Source organism: Topomyia yanbarensis, chromosome 3, assembly GCF_030247195.1.
Source record: "Topomyia yanbarensis strain Yona2022 chromosome 3, ASM3024719v1, whole genome shotgun sequence".
Taxonomy (NCBI): Eukaryota; Metazoa; Arthropoda; class Insecta; order Diptera; family Culicidae; genus Topomyia; species Topomyia yanbarensis.
Window position 1 is genome coordinate 279,931,204 of NC_080672.1, and position 12,454 is coordinate 279,943,657.

A 12,454-nucleotide genomic window follows, 5' to 3' on the forward strand; every position below is an offset into this window, starting at 1 on the left:
TCCGTTATAGCTGCAATGACAGAGGCGTATTCCGAGGGGAAGCTTGACGACGAGGGGTTTCAGACGTTGGTCGTGGAAGCTGAAAGTGTAGTAAACTCAAGCCCTCTGACGTATCTGCCACTGGAGAGTGAGGAGACCGAGACCTTCACTCCGAATCACTCTCTGTTGATAAGTTTGAATAGAATAAAGCAAACAAACGACAAAGACGTAGGACCGAGACAGTTCAGCGAATCAGTTTGGTGTAGAAGCCTGGGGGATTCCTGGGTGCACATCCAGCATCTGTTAGACGTCTTGTAGGGGCGCTGGTTGCTGGAATATCTGCCCGTGATCCGCCGGCAACCGAAGTGGTTCAGCGGGACACCATCACTGGAACCATGCGACTTAGTGATGGTCGCGGAGCCAACGAGACGGACTAATTCCAAATTCAATTTATAGTTGAAGCTAATTAAACACGATTATGCTGTTTTTCCTTCGCTCTACAACCTCGACAATTGTTTTTGTTGGAGCGAAATTCCAAATATTTCGACAACTATCGCATTTTAGATGATTTTGACGTAGGACTACATGCATGCAGATACAAATTACCACAAAAATGGTATGTAACGAGAAGTGGTCAGGTTTTAAGTGCTTATAATTCAGCCATCTCACCACAAATTTTCAATGTTTTTGCACATATCACCCTGAAATACTTCTAAGAATAGATTCCAATAGATAAACCCAAGGATTTTTGAACATTTAAATAATGTATAATATAATCAAAATACCATGCATTTCAGCTCAGAAGATAGCGCTCCCAAGTTTGGCACGACAGATTAAAGTCTTCTTCTTCTTCTAGTTCTTGTTATTTTTCCGTAGCGGAAACGCTACGAGGCCAAACACCGACACCAACTAGGTGACGACTAGGGCATCGCAAATTTTTTTTTTTTGAATTCTCAAAGGCCCCCCTTCTTATATTGTGACAAATGTCAAAGTAAGCTCCGATGCCAAATTTCACATCATTTGGACAATTCTAGACCTCCGCCCACTTCGCTTGAAATTTTTTGAAATTGGTGGTATGGGAAAATATGGATGAAAAATACATTAAAAGCTATAACTTTTGAAGTAGCAATCTGAAAATTACAATTTATACCTTTTTGAAAGGAAATAATCTTAGTATTTGAATGAAGATATTCTTGTTTCTAGGAAAATACGGGAAAGTGGGGTGCTGGGTCATTTTGGCCGCAAAATCCCATATTTTTAATGATTTTTCTGCTCCGTGACGCAAATCATACATATTTTGTAGTTTTTCTAATGTGAAAAAATCTCAAAAATCGATCGGAGCCTTTTTGACCTTTGTCTAAATACGAGAAGTTAAGGTTAAATGGCCTTTTGTCATTCATATTAAACTTCATCATTTTCTCGTGTATATATCTCTATTATTCTTCACTCAATTTTCATAAACTATACCTTCCATTACCCCACTTTCCCGTATTTTTCTAGAAATAAAAATGTCTCCATTCAAATACTAAGATTATTTCCTTTCAAAAGAGGTATAAATTGTAATTTTCTGATAGCTACTTCAAAAGTTATAGCATTTAATGTATTTTTCCTCCATATTTTCCCATACTATTAATTTCAAAAAATTTCAAGCGAAGTGGGCGGGGGTCTAAAATTGTCCAAATGATGTGAAATTTGGCATCGGAGCTTACTTTGATATTTGTCACAATATGAGAGGGGGCCTTTGAGAATTAAAAAAAAAAAAAAATTGCAATGCCCTAGTGACGACTCCCACTATCTGGACTAGATATCGACCCATCAACTCATGGACCGGGAAATCAACGGCTTTACTTCCCTTTCGAAGGAAGGTGTGACCTCAGATTTTTCTCACCTCAGAAAAATCCCAACGACCTCGACTGGGATTGAACCCAGACCAACTGGAATGAGTGACGGTCACGCTTACCACTCAACCATCGGCGCCGTCTACAGATTAAAGTAACTAGACTCCAACCACGACTGGATCCGGATGTTGCTCAACCACTCATCTGACACTTCATTAGAAGGAACTCTAACCACCACTCACTCACATTCACATTTCGGGAGAAATTACAGAAACTTTTACCTATGTTGAGCGGACCAATAACTCGAGGGCCGAGAGACATTCATATCGTAGTACTACAATCTATTTTGAAAATGTTTTACAACACACTCAACCAAAAAATCTTGACGAATAATATTTTTATAAAATCTATTCTGCCATCTTAGACTACCGGTAAAAAATACAAAAAAAATCAGGGTTGCTTGCTAATATTTTATCGTCAGTAAAAATAACTCAGTAAAAATGAAGTTAAATTCTGCACTACTTGAACTGGATTGAAATTTATCGTAATCGAGCTAAACGGTTATACTCTATCACTTACGCAACGTTAGATCCAGTTTCAAAATATGCAATATTGTTGAGACCCCATTACCCATGGTTAACAAAATTCTCAAAACTGGATTTTGTCGCTCCATCAGTGACGTAGCATTCTATTTGGGCCTGTAGAATTAATATCAGTCGATTACCCACCTAAAATGACTTCATTTGTGCGAGAGGACTTCAATTTTCATCATTTCCCCTCCACCGCGTCAGCATCGAAAGCAGAGCAAATTGTTTGTGAAAGACACCCGAAGCATGACAGAGACTGATAAATTTGCCACTAGATATGCTTGGAGTAGTCCACGCAATTAATTGCTTCTCCCTTCTTGAAAGAAATTTCAGCAACGTGTCAGCGTTCTCGACGGCATGGCATCGCCAACGCACCCGAGTGTCCATCACGTCTTTCCCAGACCTGACGTGATGATTGGAGATGCCTACTGAGTTAATGGAGCATTGCCGAACATTCAATTCAATCCCCTAGCCAACCGGTGACGGTATTTTGGTGGTAGCACAGTTGCTTTGTTGGTTTTTTTCTGATTGTATTTTTTAGTCTTCCTTACATACAGATTCGGTGATTGAAACGGGGCGTATTGCGAAGTCGATCGAACGTGACCAAGTTGAGTGTGACGTTAATAGCTGTTTTCCAATAAAAACAGAAAAGAGCAGGAAAAATGTGCAGGCATTTACTTTTCAGTTATTGTAGATGGAAATATTATTTAACCATCAATTAAATGTTTCCTATAAAGCTAAATATATTTATTATTGGCATTTGTATGTCAACAATTATACTGAATTTTGTTTAGTAATTTTGAGACTATATCGATTACAAATCCGGACTATTGAAATAATATTTCTCTGAACAGTATTTGATAGTTTGAGAATGTTCGTACTTCTAGGATGTACCGTAGAATAACTAAGCTTAGCGGATACATTAAATTTCAATGAGTTTTGTAAAATTTTAAATTTTATTTAAAGTTTATGTAAGATTGGCTAAAACCCTAGACGAGTCTCATCAGGTTCCCGTACTCTACTTAAGATTAGGTATATTTATGTTCCTGAGGATCTCCAATACATTGGAGTCACATGTAGAATAAGCTTGCCTTATAAATGACATACGGCTAATTTGTAAAACTTATGTTGAACACCTTAATAAAACTCATCTCAGGTATGAGAATCGGCAGCTTGTCGTTAGCATATCGTTTCTGTCAGCTAATAGAATTATCACGATAGCACTATCGCCTGAAAACTTGTTCTTTGTGTAAATACCACAGTCAAACGGGTTGTGCGAAACAGAAAGCCATCTTCGTATTATATGTGCTCTTGTTCGTAGACAACACTGCTTTTTGCGGTAAACTTCGCCGGAAACTGGCAAGAGAGAGTGTAGTTCCTACCATCCCCTTACAAAGAACTTGAAGTTTATTGCGGTCAATGAAGCACATTCGTCATAATCCAGGCAAAACTGATAATAACCTTGCAGAAGGAAGCCGAGTGAAAGTTTTACTGCAAAAGTTTATCCTTCACTTGGAAATCCATATTCCATCGATTCGCCCGTGTGGATCGCTCGGCTCTACACCACAATTTCAAGTTTTCCGATGGGGTAAGGCATGAGCTTGTCGTTCATTGTTGTAACCTAATACTCAGTGAAGAAAACAGTCGATATGTTTGTTGTCCTTCTAAATGTTTCTACATAGTACTTGGAAAAAATTACATTAATATCAAAATGCCGATGATCACTTTTAATGCTATGGAAACGTGTGATGAAATATTGTATTCCACTTAATCCCTCTGAAAAAATATCCGGAGAAACATGACAAACGATAGCTTGGTAGTAACGAGTAGAAAGAAGTTATTACCATCTGGAAAAGAGCATGTATTCTGTGAAGCGATGTTGGATTATAGGTTTTCTACGTACGAAGACGGTATTCTGGTTTGGTACAACCGAAACCGAAAAGAAGAAACCGAAGAATCGAAAAATGGAGAGCTTCGTCCAATCAATTTGTATACAAAATGTTGTTGAATTTAGTGGAAGCTTTACGTTACGCTGCTAATCCGCGGAAAGGTATTTCGAAAGCAGTTTATCGATTACACGGTGGTACAAAATAATTAAAAAATAATGTAGAGGAATGTGATCGGTTGTCGGCACGCTTTTGTTTTTGGCCCATAACATTTCGCCAATTGTACAATATAGGGACCATAAGTACACTCAGGTTTTTTTACGCGGGGGATACAGACCGCGTAAATGAAAACCACGTAAATTTCAAAATCCACGTAAATAAAAACCGCGAAAATTTCAAAATCTGCGTAAATGAAAACCGCGTAAATTTCAAAAAACGCGCAAATTTCAAAATTCGCGTAAAGGAAGACCGCATAAATTTGAAAATCCGCGTTAATGGGAACCTCGTTAATGGATACCGCGTAAATTCAAAAATCCGCATCAATGAAAACCGCGTAAACTTAAAAAATCGCGTAAACTTCAAAAGCCGCGTAAATTTTAATTTCCCGCGTAAAAAAAACTGCGTAAAAAATACTACGCATAAAAAACCGCGTGAAAAAAATCTGAGTGTATACAAATGAAAAGCAAAAGGCTTCAGCTAAGTACTGATGAAATAATTTAGGGGAACTGGTGGTAAAATGAACACGATAAGCAGTCAATATTTTCTAACTACTAAGTGAATGGAATATTACAATCCCCCAATATTTTTCTTGTTAGACACTCTTTGTACATATTTGGTGAAAATGCTTCGACATAAACATAATTTTTTAAACATTATTCTTGATTTCAAAACACTTCCCAAAATGAAACATGTTTATAGCGTGTGAGTAAAATGAACAGCTCCTGGCTAGGGAGCGTTCATAAAATTGTGACATGTTGTGACATATAGGGGAGTAAGCTAGATCGTTACGTAACATGTTTTTACTGAAGAAAAAAATTCCTGGAATTTGTTACGTAAAAAGGGAGGGGGTAGAGAAAAATTTGTGACATTTTGTTACATGGGGAGAGGAGGGAGTCCATTTTCGGCCATTTTTGCGTTACGTAATTTATGAATGATCCCTTACCTGCAAAATGTCCTGTATATATGCAATGCTTAGCATTGGAAAGCATTATCCGAGCAATGCTGATGTCCCATTGAATCATAAGCTTTGCGTACACACAGAGCATTTAGTACACGTAGAAAAATGTATTGTGGATATAATAATATTCTGGTTCAAATTCAATAATAATTATTATTATCTCAGGGCTAATAATATTCAACAATTGATTCAATTCATAATATTGTTATTTCTACAATAAATTCTGGTTCTGACATTTCTATATTTTAATCACATTATTCGTTGAATTAACAATACAATTGTTGAAACGATAGACACTGTGTCATTACTCGAATGATGTGAACACGATTAGTTCAATAATATTCTGTTTTTTTCGATTATAGAGGTTTTAACCTTAAGGTCATTCGCCTCTTCGGGTTAGAAAAATCTCTTATGAAAAATTTCTAACCCAATGTGCGGGGTCGGAACTCGAACCCAGGTGCGCTGCGTACATGGCAATCGATTTACCAACTACGCTACGCCCACCCCCAAATATTCTGTTGTTGAAGCAACAAATAATACAGTAAACAATTACTATTGAAATGTTTGTTTCTATTCAATAAAAATAAAACAATTTTTTGAGGATTTAATTTTTAATTATAACTCATTTCAAAATTCATTTGATTTTCAACATTTCAGGGTTGTTCTGAAAGTTAGAAAAGTAATATTACTGTCAATATATTTAAATTATTTTAATATTGACACTTACCCAGAGAATATCTTTTACGTCATTATATAATTGTAGCACTAGCCCCGCAAATGTTATGTATGCTGTGACTGCGCTGTGAAGTCTGCGGAAATGGAAATTTTACATTTAGTAAAGAAATTGTGAGGGTTTTACTTTGCCTTTCTTACTTCCATAAGTAAAAGAAAAATATGTACGGTGCATAGAATGCAAACAAAAAATACACAATACACGTTTATTTGGTACTACATAAAATACAATTTGATTGAAGTAAAAATAATATTGTTAGTTCAACAATAAAAAAATGTACATTTAAAATTCCATAAGTTTTGAATAAATAATAGAGTGACGATTCAAATCAAAAATCAATTTTGATGGTTTAAGCGTTTGAAATTTCGCTGCGTGTAGGCAAAAAATCAACTTTTCCCGGGAAAGTTGAATTTTCATGACGTGATATTAACCAATTTACAATCCTGTGGCATCTAAACACATCTACAAAGTTGGGATAATCCATGGGTGTTTGAACTTTTAGGCTCTGTTGGAGAACAGTGAAGATATAGTAACTTGAAATTAGCGTCCCGACTACGTTTGAGACTTGGTACTTGGTGTGCAAGATAGTTCATATAGCCCCCACTACAACCTGTTCATTTTACCCCTAAGACATTTTATTTTCAAACAGCCGTTCCGATTGTGCCATTTTGTCCTGATCCCCACTTATTAAAGTGATATATCGGCAAGAGGCTCAATTACTATGATGTAACACCATTTTCAGAATAAAATTAAAATTTCACCTCGAAAGATCTTATATTCTACATGCCGAATTTAACATCAGCGACAGACATGAATGCAGATTTTGGTTTTTATCATATTTATTTAACATTCTATAGCTTTTTATCAGAAGAAATGATTTCAATATCCTTTGAATACTTGGCAGGTCACATTTCTGTGAAATTTGTTCTAAATTTACCAAACATTGACTTGATTTGGCTACCTGGTCATTTTACCCACAGTTCCCCTAATTAATTTTGTCGAAATAAAAAAAATAGTTTTTAGCGATTTGGATTCTCCTCATCAGTAACCAGCACCAGTCTTTGGGATATTTAGACGATAAATCTAAACTAGCACCAAAGTTGTCATACGTCTTGCATGAACTCAGCTGCCTATCATCGCATATCAGTCCCATAAAGATAGGAAATCCCATAGAAAACAGGATAACTTTGCGATCATGGATATTAAGCAACTGGCATGCTTTATTAGAATATAAAAACCGGATATAAGCTTCAAACATAAAAATCGTATTTTGATTTTTTTGCAGGAGTCGGATAAAAAAACCTTCAGTATAAAAACAGGAAAAAAATATATCCGACTCTCACAAAGTAGTTTTTGTTAGCCGACTTTTAATCTTAAACATCACGATATACGGATGCTCCAGCGAACGATTTATTTATTTTCAACCGATTATTATACTGCAGGTTCATCCTTTGCCGAGTTTTATGGGTGAACATTTTTTAAGCGATTCTTATGCTGAAGGATCTCGTCCGATTTCTACACTCGAAGTGTATTTTCGATTTTTATATTCTAATATATTTGAAACGAGTTATATGAAGCATGTTCTGCCCTCGTGACTTTTATTTTAGATCGCTCACTTCTAGTTTTTCAATCTGTATATTTCGCATCCTTGCTCTCACTTGAGTACTACGGCTCTAAATTTTCATAACCCTTCTCTGTAATTTCTAGCTAATTGAATGTAGTTAAAAAGTAAAAAAGAAAATTCATGTTATTTTTTCATTCGATGTTGTAGGATCAATGTTTGACGACATCGATTTTTTAAATTGAAGAGATCGATCTGGCAAATACGATTTTTCTCTTCAAATTGATCATCACTGCGACAGATGTTTATAGCGGTTCTTGCTATTATAATAATTATAATAATTATAATAATTATCGAAATAGATCCATCATCCACCTAAGTCATTTGTTTAACGCTTATCACAATTTTTGTCAAAGAATCCCCACAATATTTATTCACAAAAAATAGTTACTATGAGAGTGCCTGTAATTTTTGTAAACATTTCGGTGAATGTTACTAATAAAAATAACACGATCATTCTAGTACTCTAGTAGTATAATCTTTCATATAAAAAATCGATGTTGTCAAACATCGATCCTAAAAAATCGGATGATAAAATAACATGTAAAAATACGATAACTTTGTTCGAAGAATTAAAATAAAATCGCTCGACTAACGAAATATTCAAAAAATAGTTGGTAAGTGAAGCGGCATCGGCGATCGTTTCACGTTTATCTCGGAAAGTTTGAATTTTGCAAACATCGACCAGGATCGTTGTACAAGGGCTACATATCCACCAGATATTCCTGTGCTTATTGCAGCTTCTAACCTCTGATATTGTCAGTGTAGCACATTTGGCATGATATTGATCCGAGCAGAATCCATCGTAGGCGACCATTTCATCACTGGGCGCAATAGGCAGAGCACATTTACAACAAAACAGCTTCAGCTAGCACGACGCACAGTGATCACCTTCCATACAAAAGTCGGACAAAACCTCAAAAGTGGCCCGAATTTGATGAAAACTACACATTAGGGTAATTTTGTGACGCTGAATTCATATTTGATGTTTTTTTTTTTTTGTTTTTTATTACCTAAAAATGTTGGCACTTAGGGTGGTTCGAAAATTCAACATTTAAGAATATAAAGTGCACTATTTCCAAAAATTCATTTTCAAAAAATTAGGCGCGGTGAATTTTTTAGCAGAATACACATTTTTTCAATTGTTGATAATGATAAGACACATCTATAAATTATATTGCGAACCCTGGGTAGTCAAAGGCTACCATGCGTCTCCTTCAGACGTATCATGAAAAATCACCTTTTTTCATACCTCGGGGCAGAAAGGGGCAAAACAAGATATTCATTTTCGGAAAGTGAACTAATTTTCAAGTATCGTGAACAACAACCGATCTTTCCGAACCGTTTCAAAAAAAAGTACAGCCACTTTGAACATTATAACTTTAAACTATTGCTCGAATTATTATTTGTCTTTCATGTCTGATCGAGAAGAAAGGCTTGTATCGACTAAATCGAATGGCAGCTATAAGTCCAGCGAATAACCTTTCACATGAAATCAGTTTGATCCCAATCGAAATCTTAACTAAAAAAATATATTCATTTGAATAACTTATGTTTGAAAATAGTTTTCTTCGGAATTCATTATCTATTTCACCTTTGAAGTCATGTAAAAAATCGAACTATCGTCCTCGGGACTTAATATTTCGAGAATACTCTAAATCATGTAAAATCAAAAATAAAATTTTGAGGTTTTGTCCGGCTAGGCGACACTGTGCGACGTTATCTTGTCCAATGAATTCGTTCATGGTATAATCATTTTCATCCTATTTAGGCATTTATTTCTTCAGTTTGTGTTGGTCTCGGAAAATCACTACAAAAAGAACATTGAACTTTAATTTTTTTACGAATATATCACCCAGGAGCAACGGAAATCGATTTTCCTTTCAACAGCTTTACGCGAAGGTAGTTCCTGTGGCTCAACTTTTATAATCAGTGCTTTGCTTTTATGTTTTTCAATGCAATTCTTGAGTTCATTTTCATAGCGCAACACGTATAAGCTGCAAACATGCGGAAACATGGTCCATCTTTATCAAGGCTCTATCTATGCATCGTATCCATATACATAAAAACAAAACTTGCCAACGGTTATTTTGATTTATATAAACAAGTTCATCTTTAACAAACCTTGTGGTAATAATGATAATATGTTCGTCTGGGAATATCGTACTGGGAACAATTTTAACGGTTCCAGGCTATCATTCAAACGGGCACAATGGGCAGCTAGGAAGGAAGAGTTTTCGCAAAAAATATAAATTTAAATGTGGGAGTTTATTAATGTGAGACTATTTTTCAAAGTCTTGAATCAAACGCGTAACTAAGGTTACTATGGTAGTTAGATAACTTCATGTTCGCTGTAACAGATGCAAAGAAGTTGTTGATATTTAATGTTAGCTCATTCTCAATTATGAATCGTTAAAATATTCAATAATACTGTATGCCTATTTTGCTAGTAGGTTATACAATTACACGCTAATCAGATTACTACAGGGCCCCTGTCGTTCAAACTGCAGGAATGTTTATTTATGTGATAGCCGAAATGACACGCGGAACGACAAAATTCCATAACGCTAATTTGCTGCGGCAAGCGGTGCGACGTGGCAAACAATCATGGCTCAACATATAAATTCCACTAGCCTTGGTTCGATAACAAATCAAACAACCGCACGATTTCGAATCAGAAAATTAGCTAAATTGGAGGCTAAATTTGCTGTCACAGTGATTCCGATATTCTATAAAGAGGATGTTCAGGACAAACTATACTGTACTTCAAAAACTCTTTTGGGGTTTTCCGGCTTTTTTAGAGACTACGGAAATACGGGTGAAGCAAATTAATTAAAACTTTTGTACATTATACTGTATTATTTCAATAACATTCAGTAATTTTTCTATGCAAAAATATCGACAACCAACTCGGTGACGAAACTTTTTGTAGTAAAATGAGTAAAAAACCTTCTGAATTAAAAATTATATCGAAATTTCAACGTAGGGGTTAGGTATTCTTTACATAGAATGCGTATGCAATGTTTGTAATAAATTTGTTAAGTAGTTTTTTAAAAGCAGTTAACACCGCAAATCGTGTTTTTCTATCAGAGCCGTTCTACAAAAAGCTTCGTCACCGAGTCGCTTGTCGTTATTTTTGCATAGAAAAGATACAGAATGTTTTGAAATAATGCAGTATAATGTACAAAAGTTTTGATAAATTCGGTTCAGCCAAATTTGTAAAAAATCGCAAAAAGTGTTTTTCACGCTGAAACCTCAAATGGAAACGCGTATCTTTTAAGTAGGGTGACCAATTATTATTATTATTTGTTTCATGGCACCACATATCCAACTAATATCGTTGACATGAGCACTTAGAGTGGGACATGGTTATATGAAAAAAATAAAATTTCGCTCCGAGTAACTTTTTGGGTCCCATTTAGCTCCCAGAGCAACTCTGCAATTTTTTAGTTCGATCGGTGAAACTATATTTTTGCGCCCACTGTTTAAAGTTTACATGGGATTTCGTATGGGGAAAACGTCTTTTGCAAATTAATTCTTCCAAGAGTCACCCGTTACCTCCTAAAAATAAATAGATGTATGATTTTTATAGGAAATTTGTCAAGGAAACAAAGTCGAGAAGACCACGAAACGATCTGATGCTTGTGGAAAAAGTTATTAAGCAAAAACCGTTTGATGCCCTGAAGATTAATGAAAATTTTACTTTTCATAGCATCACTGCTGCTGACGATCGGATTATATATAAAATCTTTGATTTTCTCTTATTATGTACAAAAGAAGACTCAATTTATCCCTGAAAACTCTTGCGAAGTGGCCAGACAGTATAGAAAAATGATTTGGAGACATTAAGAGAAGATCAAAACAAAATTGCATATAATTGGGAAACCAACAACAGTGGTGCTAGAAACAATGAATATTTTATCGATCGTCAGAGCATCAATTGGTTTCAGCTTAATAACTTTTTTCTCAAGCGTCAGATCGTTTCGTAGTTTTCGAGACTTTGTTTCTGTGTTAAATTTCCTACAAAAGCCACACAACGGTTTATTTTTAAGAAGCAATGGGCGACTCCTGGAGGAATTATTTTGTGAAAGTTAATTTTTCCATATAAAATCCCATGTAAACTTTAAATAGTGGGCGCAAAAATATAGTTTCAGGGATCAAGCTAAGAATTTGCACAGATGTTCTAGGACCCAAATGGTACCCAAAAAGTTGCTCGGAGCTGGAATCTATTTTTTGTCCCATGCGATAATTCTTCTCCCCTTCTAGGCGAGGATTTGTAAAGAATTTTTTGCCGGCGTTGGCGGTAAAACATGATGATGAGTTATGTTCTACCATAGACCATGCGGTAGACTCGGGTGCAACGCCCAACTCCTACTCTGCAGAAGGCAAAGAATTCTTCACATTTCCTTTCGATCATGCCCATATGAGCCTGCCTAGTTCTAGTTTTCCGTTCTAAGTTTATAACTGATTCGCTCTAGAATACCTATCCGTCTTTCAATTTCATTGCTTTCGTTTCTCTTAGTCTCAAATTTGCCGAAAATAGCCAACAAAATCGATACGTTATACATTTTTAGAATGAACACATCAATATCTTTCGAATGGTGAGTCGATTGTGTTAATCGGAAGATTTATT